The sequence below is a fragment of the Pan troglodytes genome, chromosome 10 (genome assembly GCF_028858775.2).
Source record: "Pan troglodytes isolate AG18354 chromosome 10, NHGRI_mPanTro3-v2.0_pri, whole genome shotgun sequence".
Taxonomy (NCBI): Eukaryota; Metazoa; Chordata; class Mammalia; order Primates; family Hominidae; genus Pan; species Pan troglodytes.
Window position 1 is genome coordinate 119846936 of NC_072408.2, and position 17058 is coordinate 119863993.

General features: G+C 46.1%; 1 pseudogene; it reads left to right on the top strand.

Annotated features, from left to right (window-relative positions):
- Positions 1 to 1355: 1355 nt before the first annotated feature.
- On the top strand, positions 1356 to 2036 carry LOC134807509 (mitochondrial inner membrane protease subunit 1-like; annotated as a pseudogene).
- The last annotated feature ends 15022 nt before the right edge of the window (positions 2037 to 17058 follow it).

Genomic DNA, 17058 nt, shown 5'->3' on the forward strand with positions numbered 1-17058 from the left:
AGACTCAAATGATCCTCCCACCTCAGCCTCCTATGTAGCTGGGACCACAACTGCACACCACGACGCCTAGCTAATTTTTAAAATTTGTTTGTAGAGACGGGGTTTCACCATGTTGCCAGACTGGTCTCAAACTCCTGATCTCATGCAATCCTCTCACCTCAGCCTCCCAAAGTGCTGGTATTACAGGCATAAGCCACCATTCCTGGTACCAAATCCACAGTTTAATCTCAGTGTTAGCAGGAGGGACAGCCAAACATGGTGTGCCTCCAGGCATGAGACAGTACAGAGCACACAGCACAATCCATTATGTGTTCTTGCCAAATCAATTTTTTAAATTTGACACCAACATTGGCTACGAGAAACAAAACAATTGAGTTAGCAAATTCCAGAGAAAATGTATAGGCCAGACAGACTTCAAAGAAAGAGAACAAATATGGAGAAACCAGGACAGAAATGTGGAAGGGTGTGCATTCTCCTAACCACAAAAGGGAAACGAGCCAAGAACCTAAGAAGAATCCAGTTAAGCAGAGTTCAAGGTCAAGACCCCAGACCTATAGTTCCACCCCGGTTACCCTAGCAACCAGATCCCCACTTACATCAAAGGAAGGAAGCAATGATTAGACGCAGGAACGCTCATGGTGAGTGGCCAATGGCCCAGGGGGCAGTTTAGGAAGAGTTTGAGTGACCGACCACGAACAAGGTCACCAGTGGGGAGAGGTTGTGGATAAAAGGAGCCTGCATGCTGGAGGGCTTCGGCTGCTCTGACCTGAGGCTCCTCCAGCTGAGCTTGGTCAGATTGCAGCAGGTAAGATGCTATCATTCCTCGGTTCCATTCACTGGCACCAGTGCCTGGGATAAACCTCAGACAGGGGAAAGGTGAGGAAGGAAGCTCTCCTTTGCCTGGTACTGCCCTATGTGAGTTGGGCTGGGTGCACTGGAGTGTTGTGTAGACCTGGAGGGAAGAATCTGGCAAGGAGAGCAGGATATGAGGATCCCAGCAACTCAGCCCAACCAGGAGGGTCTCATCCAAGCAACAGTGTCCCACATGCTCATCTTGGATGGAGTTCCTCAAAGAGGTGCCGTATCCAAGCCAGCGTCCCTTGGTTGTAGGGCCAGGCTGGGAATTGCAGAGGGAAACTCGTCATGTTCCTGAGGGAATGAGGATGTGGGGCTCCAATTGGCAGGGCAGGGAGTTATTGGCAGGAAAAGGGGAAAAGCTCAGCTTGGGGGCAGGGGTGGTTACAAAATAAGATCCTTTGCCAAGGCTCAGCCAGGAGAAAAAGGCTCACAAAGGGCTTAACTGAAGCCCTGGCCAGAAGGGAAAAGATCCCAAAGTTGAAAGAGCAAGATAAAAAGGCCTTGGCATACCTGTGTCCTGGTTGAGGGTCTTCAGGGTTCTTTAGGGCCCAAGGCCGAAGGTGGCAGAGTCTACCTAGAACTATGCTTTGTGATGTTCTGGGGAAAGGCTTTCGACTTGTTGGCTATGCTATTCAGTATGGCTATATTGTGCTTTTGAATACATTGGTGGTGTTGTTATGTGTTCTGGACCACCAACGGAGCCTACCATTCAAAATTCAGATATTGTCTTTGCAGAAAATCTTGGTGTACATTTTTATGGTATTCAAAGAGGTGACATTGTGATTGCAAAAAGCCCAAGTGATCCAAAATCAAATATTTGTAAAAAAGTAATTGGAAGGAGACAAAATCCTCGCCACTAGTCCATCAGATTTCTTTAAAAGCCGTAGTTATGTGCCAATGGGTCATGTTTGGTTAGAAGGTGATAATCTACAGAATTCTACAGATTCCAGGTACTATGGACCTATTCCATATCAACTAATAAGACGACGAATCTTCTTTAAGATTTGGCCTCTGAGTGATTTTGAGTTTTTACGTGCCAGCTCTAATGGCCACAGATTTTCTGATGATTGGTAAGCATTTATTCTTTTGACTTGATTATTGTCTCCTATTCATTTATTACTCCCATTAAAACCATGTACTTACCAATAAACTATTTGCTATTCAGAAAAACAAAAAAAGGCACAGTGGCTCATGCCTGTAATCCCAGCACTTTGGGAGGCTTAGGCGGGTGGATCACCTGAGGCCAGGAGTTCAAGACCAGCCTGGGCAACATGGTGAAGCCCCGTCTCTACTAAAAATACAAAAAAAAATTAGTCGGGCATAGTGGCATTCCTGTAATGCCAGCTACCTGGGAGGCTGAGGCACAAGAATTGCTTGAACCCAGGAGGCAGAGGTTGCAGTGAGCCAAGATGGCGCCACTGCACTCCAGCCTGGGGTTATAGAGTGAGACTCCGTTTGAAAGAAGGATTTGGCCAGGATGATGGCTAGGATAATGGAAGAATGGGGTGGCCAGCCGGTGACCACTATGAACTTGAAGCTCAATTCCTTCTGACAGCAGGAGAGAAAATGCCACTAAACCCATGGGAGGCAAGAAGGGGTACAGGAGAGCAGAGGAATAGCCCCCCAAAGATGTCCATATCCTAATTGAAAGCAATGGCAAAAACTGTAATTACTTTTGCACAAACCTACTAATCACATGAGTCCTTAGAAACAGAGACCCTTTCCCAGCTGAAGGTAGAGAGATTCACTAGAGAAGAGGCAGGAGACAAACCTGAGCTGCTGTCACTGGTTTGAAGATGAAAGGAGCCATGGATCAGGAAACATGGCACCCTCCAGAAGCTAAGAACAGCCCCAGCCAACATCTAGCATGGAGACAGGGCCCTCCGCCCTGCAACCACATGGAACAGAATTCTGCCCACAAGAGTGAGTCTGGAAGCGGATTCTCCCCAGAGCCTCCAGAAAGGAAGGCAGCCCAGCTGTCACGTTGATTCCAGCCTGGCAGGGCTCAGAGCAATCACCCACATTGCTTGGTTTACGACCCCTTCCTGGCATCACCCCAACCTCTCGATTTCCTCATCACATCTACTACTACTGACACTTATCTCTTGTCTCCCTCGTATAAGGACCCTTGGGATCACATCAAACCCACCAGCATAATCTCCCCCTGCAAAATTCTTAACTTAATCATATCTGCAGAGTCCTTTATGCCATATAGGGTAACATATTCACAGGTTCTGGGGATTAGGACATGGACATTTTGAGGAGGTAATTATTCAGTCTACCACACTGGGTGTATTAGTCTGTTCTCATGCTGCTAATAAAGACATATCTGAGATTGGGTAATTTATAAAGAAAAGCAGTTTAATTGACTTACAGTTCTGCGTAGCTGGGGAGGTCTCGGGAAACTTGCAACCATGGCAGAAGGCACCTCTTCACAGGGCGGCGGCAGGTGAGAGAATGAGCGCTGACCAGAGGAGGAAGACCCTTATAAAACCATCAGGTCAGGCCAGGTGCAGCAGCTCACACCTGTAATCCTAGCACTTTGGAAGGCCAAGGCAGGCGGATCACAAGGTCAAGAGATCGAGACCATCCTGGCCAACATAGTGAAACCCTGTCTGTACTAAAAATACAAAAATTAGCTGGGTGTCGTGGTGTGCACCTGTAATCCCAGCTACTCAGGAGGCTAAGGTAGGAGAATCACTTGAACTCAGGAGGCGGAGGTTGCAGTGAGCCGAGATCGCGCCACTGCACTCCAGCCTGGCAACAGAGCAAGATTCCGGAAAAAAACAAACAAACAAAAAAAAACACCGTGAGGTCTCGTGAGAACTCACTCTCAAGAGAACAGCATGGGAAAAACCGGCCCAATGATTCCATTATCTCCACCTGGTCCAGCCTTTGACACGTGTGGATTATTACAGTTCAAGGTGAGATTTGGGTGGCAACACAGAGCCAAACCCTATCACTGGGCATTGGCAAACAGTTAGTATTTAAACCATGACACTAGAGAGAGAACCTAGAAAGTGAGTGTAAACAGAGAAGAACAGGCCTGGGCTGGGCAGTGGCTTACACCTATAACCCAGTGCTTTGGGAGACTGAGGCAGGAGGATTGCTTGAGGTCAGGAGCTCAATGCTGCAGTGAGCTCTGATCAACCCACTGCACTCTAGCCTGGGCAACAGAGCAAGACCCTGCCTCTAAAAAAGAAAGAAAGGAAAAGAACAGCTCCAACGACTGAGACCTGGGGTTTCAATTGCCCCAACCTGTGTCAAACTCTTTTCAAAGACCTCCAAAGTCCCACCTGTTTCTCCTCTCCCCTCTCTTCCTCCCCCATCCAGACAGTCTCTGTGCCCTGGAGAGGAAGAGGAAGAGGAAGAAAATGGCAGCTTACTCCACAATCCCAGTGCCGGGAGGCCTGAAGCCATGATATGCTACAACGAAAGTACCTTAGAAAAAAATTTACAAAAAATTGGCTGGGCGTGGTGGCTCATGCCTGTAATCTCGGCACTTTGGGAGGCCGAGGCAGGCGGATCACCTGGGGTCAGGAGTTCGAGACCAGCCTGGCCAACATGCAGGTAGAGACAGTTCAACTCCTGTCTCTACTAAAAATACAAAAATTATCCAGGCATGGTGGTGGGCGCCTGTAATCCCGGCACTTTGGGAGGCCGAGGCAGGCAGATCACCTGGGGTCAGGAGTTCAAGACCAGCCTGGCCAACATGCAGGTAGAGACAGTTCAACTCCTGTCTCTACTAAAAATACAAAAATTATCCAGGCATGGTGGTGGGCGCCTGTAATCCCAGGAACTCCAGAGGCTGAGGCAGGAGAATCACTTGAACCCGGGAGGTGGAGGTTGCAGTAAGCCAAGATCGTGCCACTCCAGCCTCCAGCCTGGATGACAGAGCAAGACTCTGTCTCAAAAAAAGAAAAAAGAAAAAAAGAAAAAATTTACAAAAAATAAAAATATAAATGAAGCCACAATATACCTGGAGCTCTGGGGATGTGGGGCTCCTGGGACACAGCTGTCACCCAGCACACTGGGCAGGAACAGTCACGCCCAATTGCTGGGCTAACAGCCTCCTGGTGAATTAGGAATGAGGACTCGCCTTCGTCTCTGCTTTGTCAAAATTCCTCCAGGAAATGAGTAAGATAAAATTCATCCCATTCTTGTTCCTCCATGCCCTGCCTCTTCCTTCACTGAGCAGTTTTTCTCCTGCAAACACAATGCTCATGTCAGAAAAAAAAGAGACAGAACTACATCACTCAACACCTACTGATTAAACGCCAACTTCTGAACACTGACGTTTGATGCTTCTGACATGCTCTTGATAGATTCACATTTTACAGAGGGGGAAAGGGACTTGGCAGTTGCAGAACTGATTCAAGGCTGCAGAGCTTATAAAAGCCTGGAATTTGATCCAAGCTGGAATTTGATTCTTTCCTATGGTTGCTGTAACAAATTACCGGAAACTTAGTGGCTTAAAACAACAAAAATATATATATTCCATTACAGTTCTGGAGGTCAGAAATCTGAAATGGGCCTCCTTGGCCTTCATTACCTCTAAGATTTGTGTCTTGCGTGCTTTTCAGAGATCCACTGCCTATTTGCAGTGAAGCAAGGTATCAATAGAGCTGCTTCCTTCTAGAGGCTCTAGGGGAGATCCATTCTTTGCCTCTTCCACCTTCTAGAGGCCACCTGCATTCCTCAGCTTACAGCTGCAATTGCTATAATCTCTGTCTCCATGGTCTCATTGCTTTCTCCTCCTTATACCTCTGGCTTTGACCATCCCACCTCCCAGCCCCACTTCCTCCCTCTTATAAGGACCCATTCCTAAGGTGTATACCCAGTGAAAATATATATCTGATATGGCTTGGCTGTGTCCCCACCCAAATCTCATGTCGAATTGTAATCCCCAATGTTGGAGGTAGGGCCTGATGGGAGGTGATTAGATCACGGAAGTGTTTCTCATGAATGGTTCAGCACCATCCCCTTGGTGCTCTTCTCGTGATAGTGAGTGAGTTCTTCAGAGATCCGGTTATTTAAGAGTGTTTAGCACCTCCCCTGTCTTGCTCCCGTTCCCACCATGTGAGACACCTCACTCCCCTTTGCCTCCTGCCATGATTGGAAGCTTCCTGAGGTCTCCCCAGAAGCAAAAGCTACTATGTTTCCTGTACAGCCTGCAGAACCAGGAGCCAATTAAACCTCTTTTCTTTATTAATTACCCAGCAATTCTCTTGTATTGCTCTGAAGGAATACCTGAGACTGGGTAATTAATATAATATTTTTAAAAATTTGCACTCACATGTTCATAGGAACTCTATTCATAACAGCCAAAAACTAGAAATGACCCAAATGTTTCAACAACAGAGGAACAGAGAAATAAATTGTGGCAAAGATATGCAATGGAATACTACCTAGCAAAAGAGAAGGAACAAATACCAATAACATGGAACAGCATGAATGAGTTTTGCAGGCTTAACACTGAGTACAAGGAGCCAGATACAAATGAGTGCAGGCAGCACGATTCCATTCACATGAAGTTCAAGAACAAGCAAACTACTTTCTGGTGAAAGCAATCAGATGGTGATTACTGGACAGTGGTCGCTGAGTAGGTGGGGTAAGGTGGTTCTTTTAAGCACATTTTTAGTATTTGCTAATCTGTCCATTTGTGTTTCTGGACTTTTAGGTATGTTTGCCATATTTCACACAAGAAAAGCTAAAATTTTACATTTTCTTCATTACCTCTAAGATCTGTGTCTGGCATGCTTTTCAGAGAGTCACTGCCTATTTGCATTTATCTTTCTGATAACCACCTGCCCGTGTCCTTTGTCCACTTCTCTAGGTTGGTTTCCTTTTACCTAGATTTGTACAAGCTCTTTCCATATTAAATAATCCAGGCTTTTTAACTAGTGATGCAGGCATTTTCCCCTGGTGCTTTGTTTATACATTCCAGTCATTAAATTGTGTGATTTTTTTCCTTTGAGTTTTATGTCATCATTAGAAAGCTCTCCACTTCTGGGACTTCATTTGTTTTTGTTTTTACATTTTCATTTTTTATCAGAGATTTTCATGGTTTTGTCTAGAATTTTTTAGTGTAAGAAATCAAATGGAAATTCAGCTTTATTTTATTGTTAAGGCCAGTTACCTTAACATCTTACCACTTTCTCATAGGTGAGTAGTGCTTCCTGTATCATACACCCAATTCCCTTTGTATTGGGCATGTTTTTTAACCTTTTTTTTTTCCATGGAGACTCATTCTGTGACCCACACCGGAGTGCAGTGGAGCAATCTTGGCTCACTGCAACCTCTGCCTCCCGGGCTCAAGCAATTCTCCTGTCTCAGCCTCCCAAGTATCTGGGATTACAGGTGCCCACCACCACCCCCAGCTAATTTTGTATTTTTAGTAGAGACAGGGTTTCATCATGTTGGCCAGGCTGGTCTCGAACTCCTGACCTCAGGTGATCCACCCGCCTCGGCCTCCCAAAGTGCTGGAATTACAGGTGTGGGCCACCACACACAGCTCTGAACCTTCTTTTGTGTCACTCATACATGCACCACCCATTCCTGTACCAGGGTCTTCATGGAAGAAAACTCCAGCTAACTGAACTGTTATCCTGCTATGGAATGTGTCTTTCATACACACACACAGGGACTGACTCATGCTTCCTCTTTACCTGGAATATCTTTACCCCATATCTTAGCAGACACACTCCCATATCTCAAGCATCATGGCAAACACCACCTCCTCTAAGTCTTTCTTAATCTTCTGAGTGATGTGCACTCTAGGGAAATCTAGCATCTTGGCTTTGGACATATTTCCAAAGCCTATTCCCATGACTATTTCCAAAGACTATGTTGGTCTGTAGGAAGAGAGTTTTGGATCTACCAATAAATCAACTGACATCTCAATGGTTATTGAAGGAGAGTCCATCAGTCTGCAGGTAACCCATGCTAAGATAGAGCTAGAATGAGAACAAGAACTGACAGTTGTATAACTTTGCTGGTTGCTAAAGTATTAAAGTATTGTATGATATGGTGTTTTGGTCCATTCTCACATTGCTATAAATAAATACTTGAGACTGGGCAGTTTATAAAGAAAAGATGCTTAATTGGCTCACAGTTCTGCAAGCTGTACAGGAAGCATGGCAACATCTGCTTCTGGGGAGGCCTCAGGAAGCTTCCAATTATGGTGGAAGGCAAAGGGTGAACAGACAAATCACATGGCGAAAGCAGGAGCAAGAGAATGAGGGCAGGAGGTGCTACACACTTTTAAAGAACCAGATCTCATGAGAACTCATGCACTATTGTGAGAACAGTACCAAGGGGGATGGTGCCAAACCATTCATGGGAAATCCACCTCCATGATCCAATCACTGCCCACCAGGCCCGACCTCCAACATTGGAGATTACATTTCAATGTGAGATTTGGGTGGGAACACACATCCAAACTATCTCATATGCCATGGTGCATTTGCTCTAGGTTTTAAGTTTCTTGAGAGTAGAAATGAAATACGTCTTTGTGGAAGCCAACGCAGCTCCCTCTCAGATGCTAATCCACCATATGGGCTTCTGATTAACCCCAGTTCCAAGAAGGCCCCTAAAATTTCCAGTTTATCTATTGTTCCCTGTGGAAGAGCAGGTGCTTGCTATAAATCTTGCTCCCAGGTCAAACCACCTTGATGTTTTCTACATCAATTGCCCTAAGCATCCCTTCTGAATCACCCTTTCCTTATGGTATATAAGTCCTGGGTCTGGGAGTAATAGTGAAACTGCCTTTGCAAAAATTCTAACACTGAGAAAATTATGACGGTGAAAGAGATCTGACCTAACCAACTCCATCTTGCCTTCAACCTCCAAGCTTCCCTTCTTCACTCCTGGGAACAGGCTGAACTAAATTTGGGGAGGAATTTAGTTTGGAGTTTAGCTTTAAAACAAAAGTGATAAGACTCCTTCCCCAAAAGAAACCCCCTCCTTGCTTAGAGTTCAAACCACCTCTGTAAAACCAACACATTAACCACAAGATTAGAAATTATAGCTCAGGAGTCACGCAGACAGAGGCCACAAGATTCCTAACCTCCCCAGTTGCTCCTGTGAGTAATGTTCCTATTGTAAGACCTAGGACTGGTGTTAGAGATAATTTTCAGCCACTGAATTCTGATGGATCAGTTGGTCCCACCCAGACCAGTAAACTGGCTCATCTGGCCTTATGGCCCCCACCCAGGAACTGATGTGGTACAAGAAGACATCTTCAGCTCCCTATGATTTCAGCCCCGAACCCACCAATCAACATTCCTCATTCCCTACCCTTCGTCTTCCAAACTATCTTTTTTTTTTTTTTTTTGGAGACAGAATCTCACTCTGTTGCCCAGGCTGGAGTGCAGTGGCGCAATCTCGGCTCACTGCAACCTCCGCCTCCCAAGTTCAAGCGATTCTCCTGCCTCAGCCTCCTGAGTAGCTGGGATTACAGGCACGTGCCACCACGCCCGGCTAATTTTCTTATTTTTATTTTTTAGTAGAGATGGGGTTTCACCATGTTGATCAAGCTGGTCTCGAACTCTTGACCTCATGATCCACCCGCCTCGGCCTCCCAAAGTGCTGGGATTACAGGCATGAGCCACCGTGCCCGGCCTAAAACCCCTAGCCTCTGAATATTCAGGGAAGCTGATTTAAGTTAACAATAAAACTCCAGTCTCCCATTTAACTGCCTCTATGAGTATTAAACTCTTTATTGCAATTCCCCTGTCTTGATAAATTGGCTCTATCGAGGCAGTGGGCAGCAAGAACCCACTGGGCAGTCATAATAGCGTGGGGATCCACCATCTGGTCTTCCCACTGCACAAGACACAGACATGGCTTCAGTTTGTAAGACCCTGTTAAGTATTTCTTCCTAAGAAACTTGATTTACCAGCCTCTTTCTTTGGCCTCTCAGCTTCTTCTAACTTTTGGGGGTAGGTTTGTATAGACCTGCCCACTGCAGAACGACCTTGTATTCATGTATTTAGTCACTGACATCCACAGAGATTGGTCAACAGAAGGAACTTGGAATATCCAGTAAACTATAATAATGCTATTTGCCTCCTGTCCCAAAGTGCTAACTGAGAAAAACAACGCCAGGTATTTGACTAGCTTCGTTCATCCAAAACACGCCTAGCTGTGATGTGTTTCTTTGCGTGCAATGGCCAAGTTGAGTCTTACAAGGTGAAATTTAATGGTGTCTATAATCCCCACTGTTCCAGCTATTCAGAAGTCCCTCTCTGTTTGATGCTTAATAATAATACCACAAGCAGTTACCATTTCCCAAACTGTCTGTGTGTACCGGACCCCTAGGAGACATTAGTTCCTTTAGTCCTCACAACAGCTCCCTGAGTTTCATACCCCCAGAGCAGAGCTCATAGAGGCCACGGGCATAGACTCTGAAGCAGGGCTGTCCAACAGGACTTTCTGCAATGATGAGAATGTTCCAGATCTACAGTGTCCAACTCCGTACCCAACAGCCACATTGGCTACTGAGCACATGAGATGCATGCCTGAGAAAATGAATTTTAAATTGTATTTAATTTTAATTAATTTAAACTTAAATGGCCTCCAAATCTAAATCCCAGCTCTGTCACTTACTGAGTGGGCTTGGGCAAAGTACTGCACCTCACTAGCCTGGCTTTCCTTTCTGTTAAATGTTATGAACTGAATTGTGTCCCCTCCCCGCAAATTCATATGTAAAAGCCCTAACCCCCAGTACTTTTTTTTTTTTTTTTTTTTGAGACAAAGTCTTGCTCTGTCGCCCAGGTTGGAGTGCAGTGGCACGATCTCAGCTCACAGCAACCTCCTGGGTTCACACAATTCTCCTGCCTCAGCCTCCCAAGCAGCTGGGACTACAGGCATGCACCACCAGGCCCGGTTAATTTTTGTATTTTCAGGAGAGACAGGGTTTCACCATGTTGGCCAGGCTCGTCTTGAACTCCTGGCCTCAGGTGATCCACCTGCCTCCCAAAGTGCTGAGATTACAGGCATGAGCCACCGCACCTGCCCACCCCCTGCCCAACCCAGTACTTTAGAAAGTGATTATTTTTTGGAGATAGGGCCTTTAAAGAGATAATTAAGATTACAGCAATTAAGGTGATTAAGGTTTACAAGGTCATTAAGTAGTGATGATAAAGGAGGTCATGAGAAAGGGGAGGTCATGACATCAGTACAATAGGACGAGTGTCCTTATGAGAAAAGGAAGAGATGCCAGGGGTACACATGCACAGGACAACTATGTGAGGATGCAGGAAGAAGGTGGCCATCTGCAAGCCAAGGAGAGAGGCCTCAGGAAAAACCAACCCTGCTGGCACCTTGACCTTGGACTTCCAGCTTCCAGAACTTTGAGAAAATAAATTTCTGTTGTTTAAGCCACCCAGTGTGTGGTATTTTGTTATGGCAGCCCCAGCAAGCTAATACAGTAAGATAAGAATTATAAGGATTGGCCAAGCGTTGTGGTTCGCACCTGTAATCCCAGCACTTTGGCAAGCTGAGATCAGAGGATTGCTTGAGGCCAGGAGTTCGAGACCAGCCTGAGCAATATAGTGAGACTCCCTTGTCTTTACAAAAAAATTAGCCGGATGTGGTGACATGTGGCATGCACCTGTAGTCCCAGCTACTCAGGAGGCTGAGTCAGGAGGATTGCTTGAGCCCAGGACTTCAAGGCTGTGGTGAGCTATGATTGTGCCACTGAACTCCAGCCTGGATGACAGAGCAAGATCCTATCTTTAAAAAAAAGAAAAAGTATAAGAACTTACTTCCAGGGATTGTTGTGAGAGTTAATTAACAGATATGCAAAGCACATGGCATAGTGCCCAGCACCTAGTAAGTGTTCACTAATAGTCACTAATGTTATTATCATTACGGATGAGCAGGCTGAGCTCAAAGCAGAAGGAACTTGCCAAGGCCACAGAGCCAGAAAATAGGAGAACTAGGTCTCAAACTCGGTTCTATCTGATGCCAGGGACACTGTTCTGCTCTGCTACCTTCCTTCCTTCTTCCCTACCTGTAATAGGAGACCCCTAATCCCTATTTGGAGCAGATAGATGGTACACAGTGGGAAGAGCACCAACCCACTGCCACCTTCCAAGTCTGTCTCTTCCCAGTAAGGAATCTTAGCACATGGATTCCAGGTATTATTCTGGGCCTAGATAAAAAAAACTAAATGTCCTATCATGGAAGTCTCTTAAGGAGCACCAGAAGACAGGAATGGAAACATTCACTGGCTTAAACACCTGGTTCCTTGGCATTCCCAGAGATGAAGCTAATGTCCTATTGATGCAGGATCGGTGAACCCCAAAATTGGGGCTTAGCCCAGGAGGGTTCTTGGCTTCACCCAGGAAAGAATTCAAGGGCTAGCCAGTGGTGTTAGATAGCAACTTTTATTGAAGCAGCAGTGTACAGCAGCAGCAGAGGTCCTGCTCCTTGCAGAAGAGGGCTACCTCACAGGCAGTATGCCCAGAGTAGCAACTCAAGGGCAGTTCTGCATTCATGTTTATGCCCATTTTTAATTATATGCAAATTAAGGGGCAGATTATGCAGAAATTTTTAGAAAAAGAGGGGTAACTTCTGGGTTGTTGGGTCATTGCCTTAGAAAGGGGTGGTAACTTCCAGGTGTTGCCGTGGCAATGGCACAGGTGGGCGTGTCTTATGGAAAGGTGCTTTTGCCTCTTCCCTGTTTCAGCTATCCTTCAATCTGGTCCAGAGTCGGAGTCTACCTCCAGCAACCAGTCCCACTTCCTACCTCACTACTGACTCCAGAGAGTGCCCAAACCTCTGGCTGTCTCATCTTGGCCAGTCAAGTTAGACACAACCATGCCTGTTTCTGTCAGGAATGCTTGAGTCCACCACATAACCAATTCCACTGCAAAAGCTGGGGTTGATTTCTGGCCAGGAGCCCCCAAAGATGTCTTATCCTCAGTTAACCTAAACACACTGTTTGGGCGACTCATACACAAAAATACTACCAAGAGAAACGAGGCATCTGACGAAACCAGATTACTTCTTTATTTTTTTTTATTTTTTATTTTTTGGAAATGGATTCTTACTCTGTCACCAGGTTTGGATTGCAGTGGTGTGATCTCGGCTCACCACAACCTCCACCTCCCAGGTTCAAGCAATCCTCCCACCTCAGCCTCCCGAGTAGCTGGAATTACAGGCATGCACCACCATGCCTGATTAATTTTTGTATTTTTAGTAGAGACAGGATTTCACCATGTTGGCCAGGCTGGTCTCTAACTCCTGATCTCAAGTGATCCACCCACCTCATCCTCCCAAAGTGCTGGGATTACAGGTGTGACCCACCACACCCAGCCAAAACCAGACTGCTTCTCGCCATCACATAAGGCCATTCCTGAGAAGGAAATAAGGAGCCCGTCCTCAAATGCCACATAGCCTCTCCTCTCTGAGGAGGGGAACATTAGCACCTCCCAGGAAATCAAGCTTTAGACTAACACAATTCAGCAGGACAGCCAATATGATCGTTGGAGCTGAAGAACTTTTCATCTGATGTGCCTCAATAATCAAGAAAGTCATTGGGTGCAGACAGGAATTCCGTCCCCACCCTGCCATGAAGAATCTCAGCCTCCATTTTTTTAACTGGCAAAGGCAAATTGTATATATTTATGATGTACACCATGATGTTTTAAAATATGTATACATTGTGGAACACTAAATCAAACTATTTAACATAAGCATTACCATACATACTGATATGGTTTGGCTCTGTATCCCCACCCAAATCTCATGTCTAATTGTAATTCCCAATGTTGGGGGAGGGACCTGGTGGAAGTGGATTCGGTCATGGGGCAGGATTTCCCCTTGCTGTTCTCGTGACAGTGAATGAGTTCCCACGTCTGGTTGTTTGACAGAGTGTAGCATTTCCCCCTTCACTCTCTGTCTCCTGCTCCACCGTGGAAAGACATGCTTGCTTCCCCTTCGCCTTCTGCCATGACTGTAAGTTTCCCAAGGCCTCCCAGCCATGCTTCCTATACAACCTGCAGAACTGTGAGACAATTAAACCTCCTTTCTTCATAAATTACCCAGTCTCAAGTAGTTCTTTATAGCAGTGTAAGAACAGACTAATACACATATTTTTTTTTTTGTGGTGAGAACACTTAATATCTACTCTCTGAGCAATTCTCAAGTACACAATACATTGTTATTAACTATGGTCACCATGTTGGACAATAGTTCTCTTGAACTTATAACTTCTTGGCCTCCATGTTCTAGTTTCTAAAATGAGAGTGTTACATTAACAGGATACCTAAGTTCCCTCCCAGTGCTAAAACGTTAAGTACAGAAGAAGAGAATTATATAGTAATCCCTAAAAGTATTTTAAACCACTATTAGAATTTCCTTTTATACAATAATGATGCAATAGGAAAATGAGTGTAATTCTGTCTTTCATTGTAATAGCCTAATTAAAAAGAAAACAACACTGAATGTAACAAAATTAACTGCTCTGGGCTTGGTGGGCAGGATGAACAAACACAGTGAGAAGGGGTGAAGGGTAAAGGTGCTCTCTCTGATCACAATGAGATGACAACGGTGGCTCCATCCATCATCGTGCAGGGGCTCAGAGAAGTGAGAGGAGCCCCAGGGCCAAGGGCTTAAACTTTCTGAGCTTTGAACCACTTGGGCAAACCACTCATCCTCCTTGCCTCCCAAAAACTGCTTCCCCACAACCATGAAAACTTCAGCGCTACCATGGATTTAAAAAAAAAAATAGGGGGCCAGGCACAGTGGCTCACACCTGTAGTGCCAGCACTTTGGGAGGCCGAGGTAGAAGGATCACTTGAGGCCAGGAGTTCAAGATCAGCCTGGGCAACTGAGCAAGATCCCATCTCTACAAAATATTGAAAAATTAGCTGAGCATGGTTGTGCACTGCTATAGTCCCAGATACTTGGGAGGCTGAGGTGGGAGGATTGTTCGAGCCTGGGAGGTGAAGGCTGCTGTGAGCTATGATCACACCACTATACTCTAGCTCAGATGACAGAGCAAGACCCTGTCTCAAAAAAAAAAAATTATAAAAGATCCTTCCACCTAGTAATGTTTAATACTGAGTAGCTGGCAACACTTGTCTGGGTATCAAGAGTGACTTGAGATAGGTAGGGGGGTGGGCAGAGTTTGGGGGTCCTGAGATAACAGGACCAGTGCTCTGAGGCAGTGCCCTGGGAAGGACTGACAGCCTGGCACCCCCACAATGTGCCCCCGAACAAGGGATTTCAGCCTGGACAAAGGGGCCCGTGCCCCAGGCAGCAAAAAGAAACAGCTGAGGACCACCCTGGTGCCATTTGATTGGAACAGTGGACATTCCAGTGGAACCCAAGTTCAGAGATGGCCAGTGACTAGGGATTCAGCCCCTCCTTGGCACTGCTGGAGATCCCTTCACCAGGGAAGAAAGCCCCAAAAACCACCAAGGTGGAATTTTCCACTCTACATGGATGGGAGCCTGAAAACAAAACTAGGCTGATTCAAAGAAGATAAAGACATGCGTTACGTCCAGCACACCTGAGTTTTTGGGCTGTGAGATATTCTCACGCCCATTCTACAGGGGCCCCTTCTGTTCTTTCCTACTTGGTGGCCGGTGGGACTTGCTAAAACTCCTCACTTTTAATATCTTCGTCCTTAAAGCTGGATCTTCTAGAGGGATTGAAGAAGGATAGACCATTCAATCCAATCTTCATTTTTTTTTTTTTTTTGAGACACTCTCACTCTGCTGCCCAGGCTAGAGTGCAGTGGTGTGGTCTCAGCCCACTGCAGCCTCCAACTCCTGGGTTCAAGCAATTCTCATGCCTTGGCCTCCCAAGTCGCTGGGATTACAGGTGCCTGCCACCACATCCAGCTAATTTTTTGTATTTTTAGTAGAGACAGGGTTTTGCTATGTTGGCCAGGCCGGTCTCAAACTCCTGACCTCAAGTGATCCGCCCACCTAGGCCTCCCAAAGTGTTGGGATTACAGGCATGAGCAACTGCGCCTGGGTGATCCAATCCTCATTTTACAGAAAAGCAAACTGATGTCTAGAGACTTGGAGCCACTTGCTGGTCTCCCCTGAGCTCAGGTGATCTACCCACCTTGGCCTCCCAAAGTGCTGGGATTACCAGCGTGAGCCACTGCACCCAGCCTTTTTTTTTTTTTTTAAGCTGGAGTGCAGTGGTGTGATCTCAGCTCACTGCAGCCTCCACCTCCCAGGTTCAAGCAATTCTTGTGCCTCAGCCTCCCAGGTAGCTGGGACTACAGGTATGCAGCCACCACACCTGGCTAATTTTTTGTATTTTTAGTAGAGACAGGGTTTTGCTATGTTGGCCAGGCCGGTCTCAAACTCCTGACCTCAAGCAATCCACCTGCCTAGGCCTCCCGAAGTGTTGGGATTACAGGCATGAGCAGCTGTGCCTGGCTGATCCAATCCTCATTTTACAGAAAAGAAAACTGATGTCTAGAGACTTGGAGCCACTTGCGAAGGTCAGCAAGTCGGTGGCTGAGCTAGGACTTGAACCCAGGTCTCCCACTCTACCCTTGAATTCACTTCTTTTTCGGCTTCTACTCTATCTCCATGGCCACTTATCTCAAAGATCCAGTGGGTTTTGCTGGTTGTTACATACTTGCTGTGCACTAGAGCTCTCTCTATGGAACACTTTTGTCCATTCCACAGGGAACGTTTCTAAGATTCTAACGTTTCTAAGGCAGGGGGTGTTTCTTTGACGGGAGATTGCAATTGTTGAGCACGTTGTCAAGTAAAATAGCTTTCCATGAGCGGACATAAGGAGGAAGACAGAGAAGTTCTTTGCTGTCCCTAATTTCCCCTTGCTTTCTCCATGCTCACTATTAAAGGAAAACACTGGTTTCAAACAGTTTCATGTGTCATCTTACTTCGAGCATGACAACCCACCTGCACAGGGTGGTTGCACATCCGTGGTCAGTATCCCCGGCCCGCCAAGCGTGCAAGTCCACAGGGTGGCGTCTGTCCTGCTCACGCCTCATCCTCCTCTCTCTCTCCATCTCCTCGCCCCATCTCCCTCCTTTTCTCTCTTTGTGCCTGATTTTTTTCTTCTACTCCTGTACTCTTGGCTCAGGGTGGCTCTGCTCTTGCTGCCATCTTGTGGTATTAGAGAGAATTAAATTAACCTGAGCAGGAAACAGAAAAGTCCTAGAATATGGTTAAGTACTGTTAAAGCCACTGTAATGTG